The sequence below is a fragment of the Elephas maximus genome, chromosome 5 (genome assembly GCF_024166365.1).
Source record: "Elephas maximus indicus isolate mEleMax1 chromosome 5, mEleMax1 primary haplotype, whole genome shotgun sequence".
Lineage (NCBI taxonomy): Eukaryota > Metazoa > Chordata > Mammalia > Proboscidea > Elephantidae > Elephas > Elephas maximus.
The window spans coordinates 84,757,640-84,763,639 of record NC_064823.1 but is presented as its reverse complement, the minus strand read 5'-3'; the positions used below and the strand labels follow the sequence as shown (position 1 = coordinate 84,763,639).

At 38.8% G+C, this 6,000-nt stretch overlaps 1 pseudogene; it reads right to left on the bottom strand.

Annotated features, from left to right (window-relative positions):
* Positions 1-601: 601 nt before the first annotated feature.
* Positions 602-6,000, bottom strand: part of LOC126076717 (afamin-like) — a 35,852-nt pseudogene continuing 30,453 nt past the window's right edge.

Here is a 6,000-nt window from a genome sequence, read left to right as displayed (position 1 = left end):
CATATTTTGGTTCCCATTTTGTTTTCCCTAATTTCAGACATGTTGGAACCTGCCTGGCTCCCTGTCTGCATAGTCCGTTCTCCCTATGGGGCTGGGGCCACTTACCTCCATTTTGAAGGCTCAACAATCTCTGGGCAATTCTGCCCCATATGGGTGAAATAAAGGAGTTTAGGTGACTCAGCGACAAGTCACCTTGTCTCCTCACTCAACTCTAGTCTAGAGTTTCATGTCTACAATCTCTCAATTGACAGCCTTCTGTTAAGCCAACGGCGAAACCAAAATGTGAGCTCAGCTACACATTCACTGTAGTTCTATCCACTCTAGGTGGGAATTACAGAATCAGGGTTTTTGAGATGAAACACGACTCTATCTGATCTACAAGTATTGCTGGTTTCTAGGTTCTCAATGACAATCTCCATGCTTATCAGATACCCTCCTTGCTATCCCTTGATGAACCACCCCAATGCCAGCCCCTTGCCTGAACTATTACCTGCTATCTGTCCACAGTACTCTGTCTATCATGCTTTGCCCACTTGACTCTACCTTTCAACATCATTTGCTACTCATTTGCCTAATCTAACCCTTAAGGAGATGGATCCCTTTACAGGTCCTGGCCATTCCTAAATCCGTCTTGTGGCACAGATATTCCCATGCCCCACTGGTCAATAAGATGGTAACTGTCATTCTGAAGGAAAAAATAACATATTTTGGCCCAAATTTTCACTTAAATCCCATCTCAAAAGCATTGTTTTCTCAGAGGCTCCTATATAAATAAGATGTCTTCAAAACTGGAAAGCACTATTCCTCAACAACAATGACAAGGAGAAATGGCTTACCTGTACTTCACTGACACTCGATTCTCTTTGTCCATCTCACAGATCTCAGGATTTGGAATTTGAAATATATCTCTGCAACCTGCACCTTTTTTATGTGACAGGAAGCACTTGTGCCTTGCTGTGCTATTTTTATTGCAACAGTCAGAAAACACATATTTGTCAGCCATTCCTTGGTTGCTATGAACATGCCCTAGGAAGGTAATCGCCTTTAGGAGGAAAACATAGCTTAAAGGGGAAGTATCTGCAGTCCACATTCCTTACCACAGGAAAGTTAAGACAACTGAGTTCATACTACTACATTGTAGACCCAGTAAGCCTCATAGGCTTTTTGAGCAAAAGACTTTTGGGTTTTCATTCTAAATTCCTACATAATAGACCTCCACCAAATAGATTTATCATTTGCCTCTTCTCTCAACTACTTACTTTATTTTCATACAGCTGAGGGCTATTAAAATAAGTATAAACCAGAAAGTCCAGGGCCTAGAGAAATCAAGGTATTTGTAATGAGAACTATCCACCAAGAAATAGATGGTAATCTGTTTCCTGTTTCCTAATTGTTTTTAGTTTGGTTTCCATGGGAACTTATTTTAAGAATTCAACTCTCAAGCAATGTACACTCGGTGTCAAATATTGAAATGGAAATGTAATAACTCAGTTTCAAATACCTTTCAATGGCAATAAATGTGTGGAACACTGTAAACCCCAAATGACATTTATTTCCAGATTTGGAGGATAAGAGCAGAAACAAATCATCTTCTAAAACAGAAATCAGTAAGAATCACTATAAAATTAAGTGATACCTGCCATTGGTAGAAGGGCTTCAGTTAAAATGTGTTTCTAATGAGACTGATTATTTTTCTACATCTACTCAGAGTCTAGTCAAAGCCAGCCAAGTTTTAGTCCCAGGAAGATGGAGTATAAGGTCTATAAATAAAGACGAAAACAACTCATTGGTATTTTAAATTGTTTGGTATGAGAATAATTGGTCCAAAAAATATGTGACTATATGTTAGTGTTTATGAAGCATTTTCCAAGAGAAACACTAGTTTTACTGAATTTTCTAATCACAAGATAGACTTACTATATGAGATAATAACAATTCGCCATGGTTTTCTACTGACCGGGAAAAAGAGCCCACAATAATATTCACTTCTCTCTCTTTTCACATTCTTTAAGAAACTATATTAAATTTGTAGTTCAGCTTCCCTGGAAATTTTCTAAGGGAATGTCAGACAATAGTGTTCTAGTGACAGAGACAGAGCAACCAACTTAAATAGACAAATTGGCATTCAAATTATGACTCATTCTACTGAATGTTTGGATTTCAGAGCCTGATCTCCCAGAAATGAACTGATAAAATGTAGGTTTTTAAAACTGCAGAGATTATATCTTGGGTGTGATGCATCTACGTATCATTATCTTTGAACTCTCTGCCTAATTAATCAACCAGTCCACTCATAACAGCACATTCTGGTTATAATTTAGTTAAAAAAAAGAGAAGAAAGCAGAACATAATCCGCCTACTAATTGGCGAGAGCATTGTGAAGGTGGCTTATGTGGCTTGAGGCCCTTGCCCTTCTCTGCAAGACCTAGCAGCTCTTTAACAATAGTTTGTACTTCTTTGTAAATTGCTTTCTGAAGAAACTGTTGTTGTTGTTGCTAGATGCCATCGAGGCGGTTCTGAGTCATATCAACCCTATGCACAACAAAACCAAACACCGCCCCGTCCTGCGCCATCCTCACAATCATTGTCATGCTTGAGCCCATTGCTCTAGCCACTGTGTCAATCCATATTGTCGAGGGTCTTCTTCTTTTTCGCCGGACCTCTGCTCTACCAAGCATGATGTCCCTTCTCCAAGGACTGATCCTCCTGATAACACACTGAAAGTATGTGGACATAGTCTCACTATCCTTGCTTCTAAGGAGCATTCTGGTTGTGCTTCTTCCAAGACAGATTTGTTCGTTCTTTTGGCAGTCCAAGGTATAGTCAATATTCTTCTTTAACACCACACTTCAAAGGTGTCAATTCTTCGGTCTTCCTTATTCATTGTTCAGCTTTCCCATGCATATGAGGCAATTGAAAACAATGGCTTGTGTCAGGTGCACCTTATTTTTCAAGGTGGCATCTTTGCTTTTGGACACTTCAAAGAAGTCTTTTGCAGCAGATTTGCCCAACGCAATGTGTCTTTTGGTTTCTTGACTGCTGCTTCCATGCGTGTTGATTGTGGATCCAAGTAAAATGAAATCCTTGACAACTTCAATTTTTTCTTCATTTATCATGATGTTGCTTACTGGTCCAATTGTGAGGATTTTTGTTTTCTTTATGTGGAGATGTAATCCATACTGAAGGCTGTGGTCTTTGATCTTCATCAGTAAATGCTTCAAGACCTCTTCACTTTCAGCAAGTAAGGTTGTGTCATCTGCACAATGCAGGTTGTTAATGAGCCTTCCTCCAATCCTGATGCCCCGTTCTTCTTCATATAGTCCAGCTTCTCACATTATTTGCTCAGCATACAGATAGAATAGGTATGGTGAAAGAATACAACCCTGACGCACATCTTTCCTGACTTTAAACCAATCAGTGTCTCCTTGTTCTGTCTGAACAACCGCCTCCTGATCCATGTAAAGGTTCCTTATGAGCACAATTATGTGTTCTGGAATTCCCATTCGTTGCAATGTCACCCATAATTCGTTATGATCCACACAGTTGAATGCCTTTGCATAGTCAATAAAACACCAGTAAACATCTTTCCGGTATTCTCTGCTTTCAGTCGGATTCATCTGACATAAGCAATAATATTCCTGGTTCCATGTCCTCTTCTAAATCCAACTTGAATTTCTGGCAGCTCCCTGTCAATATACTGCTGAAGCCACTTTTGAATGATCTTCAGCCTAATTTTACTTCCGTGTGATATTAATGATATTGCTTGATAATTTCTGCATTCAGTTGGATCACCTTTCTTGGGAATAGGCATAAATATGGATCTTTTCTAGTCAGTTGGCCAGGTAGCTGTCTTCCAAATTTCTTGGCATAGGCTAGTGAGCACTTCCAGCACTGCATCTGTTTATTGAAACATCTCAGTTGGAAGTCCATCAATTCCTGGAGACTTGTGTTTTGCCAATAACTTCAGTGCAGTTTGAACTTATTCCTTCAGTACCTTTGGTTCTTGATCATATATTACTTCCTGAAATGGTTGAATGTCAACCAATTCTTTTTGGAATAGTGACTCTGTGTATTCCTTCCATCTTCTATTGATGCTTCCTGAGTTGTTTAATATTTTCCCCATAGAATCCTTCAATATTGAAACTGGAGGCTTGATTTTTTTTTTTTTTTTCAGTCCTTTCAGCTTGAGAAATGCTGAGTGCATTCTTCCCTTTTGGTTTTCTACCTCCAGATCTTCACATATGTCATCATAATACTTTACTTTGTCTTCTCAAGCTGCCCTTTGAAATCTTCTGTTCAGCTCTTCTACGTCATCATTTTTTCCCTGAAGAAACTGGGCAACCATAAATCTTTCAATATTGCAACTCAAGGCTTGAAATTATTCTTCAGTTCTTTCAGTTTGAGAAATGCCAAGTGTGTTCTTTCTTCTTGGTTTACTACCTCCAGGTCTTTGCACATTTCATTAATTCTTTACTTTGTCTTCTCGAGCCACCCTTTGAAATCTTCTGTTCAGCTCTTTTACTTCATTATTTCTTCCTTTCATTTTAGCTACTCTGCATTCAAGAGCAAGTTTCAGAGTCTTCTGACATCCATTTTGGTCTTTTCTTTCTTTCCTGTCTTTTTAATGACGTCTTGCTTTCTTCATGTATGATGTATTTGATGTCATTCCACAATTTTTCTGGTCTTTGGTCATTAGTGTTCAATGGGTCAAATCTATTCTGAAGATGATCTCTAAATTCAGGTGAGATATACTCAAGGTTGTACTTTGGCTCTCGTGGACTTGTTCTAATTTTCTTCAGCTTCAACTTGAACTTGCATATGAGCAATTGATGGCCTGTTCCACAGTCAACCCCTGGCCTTGTTCTGGCTGATGATATTGAGCTTTTCCACTGTTTCTTTCTACAGATGTAGTCAATTTGATTCCTATGTATTCCACCTGGTGAGGTCCACGTGTATAGTTACCATTTATGTTGTTGAAAAAAAGGGTATTTGCAATAAAGAAGTACCTGGTCTTGCAAAATTCTATCATGTGCTCTCCATTGTCATTTCTATCACCAAGGCCATATTTTCCATACCAATTCTTCTTGTTACCAAATTGCCCATTCCAATCACTAGTAATTATCAATGCATCTTGATTGCATGTTTGATCAATTTCAGACTGCAGAAGCTGGTAAAAATCTTCTATTTCTTCATCTTTGGCCTTAGTGGTTGGTGCATAAATTTGACTAGTAGTCATATTAACTGGTCTTCCTTGTAGGTGTATGGATATTATCCTATAACTGACAGCAGTGTACTTCAGAATAGATCTTGAAATGTCCTTTTTGACCATGAATGAGATGCCATTCCTATTCAATTTGTGATTCCCAGCATTGTAGACTATATGATTGCCCAATTCAAAATGGCCAATACCAGTCCATTTCAGATCAATTATGCCTAGGATATTGATCTTCAAGTGTTCAATTTAAGTTTTGGCAACTTTCAGATTTTCTGGATTCATACTTCATACATTCCAATTATTAAGAGATGTTTGCAGTATTTATTCTCATTTTGAGTCGTGCCACATGAGCAAATGAAGGTCCCAACAGCTTGACTGCATACACATCATTAAGGCTCACTCTACTCTGAGGAGGTAACTTTTCCCCAGTTGTATTTTGAGTGCCTTCCAACCTGAGGGGCTCATCTCCCAGCACTATATCAGATGATGTTCTGCTGCTATTCATAAGGTTTTCATTGGCCAGTTTTTTCACAGAAGACTGTGAGGTCCTTCTTTGTAGTCTGTCTTAGTCTGGAAGCTCCAGTGAAACCTGTCCACCAAGGCTGACTCTGCTGGTATTTGAAATACTGGTGGCAAAACTTCCAGAATCACAGCAACATGCAAGCCACTACAGTAAGAAAAAATAACAGACACATGGTGGCAAATATCTCTAGGATTGGAAAAGTCTTTCTGTACTCAATCCAGGTGTGTTCTATTCATTGGTTTGAGTTCTGTCTGAGCAATAC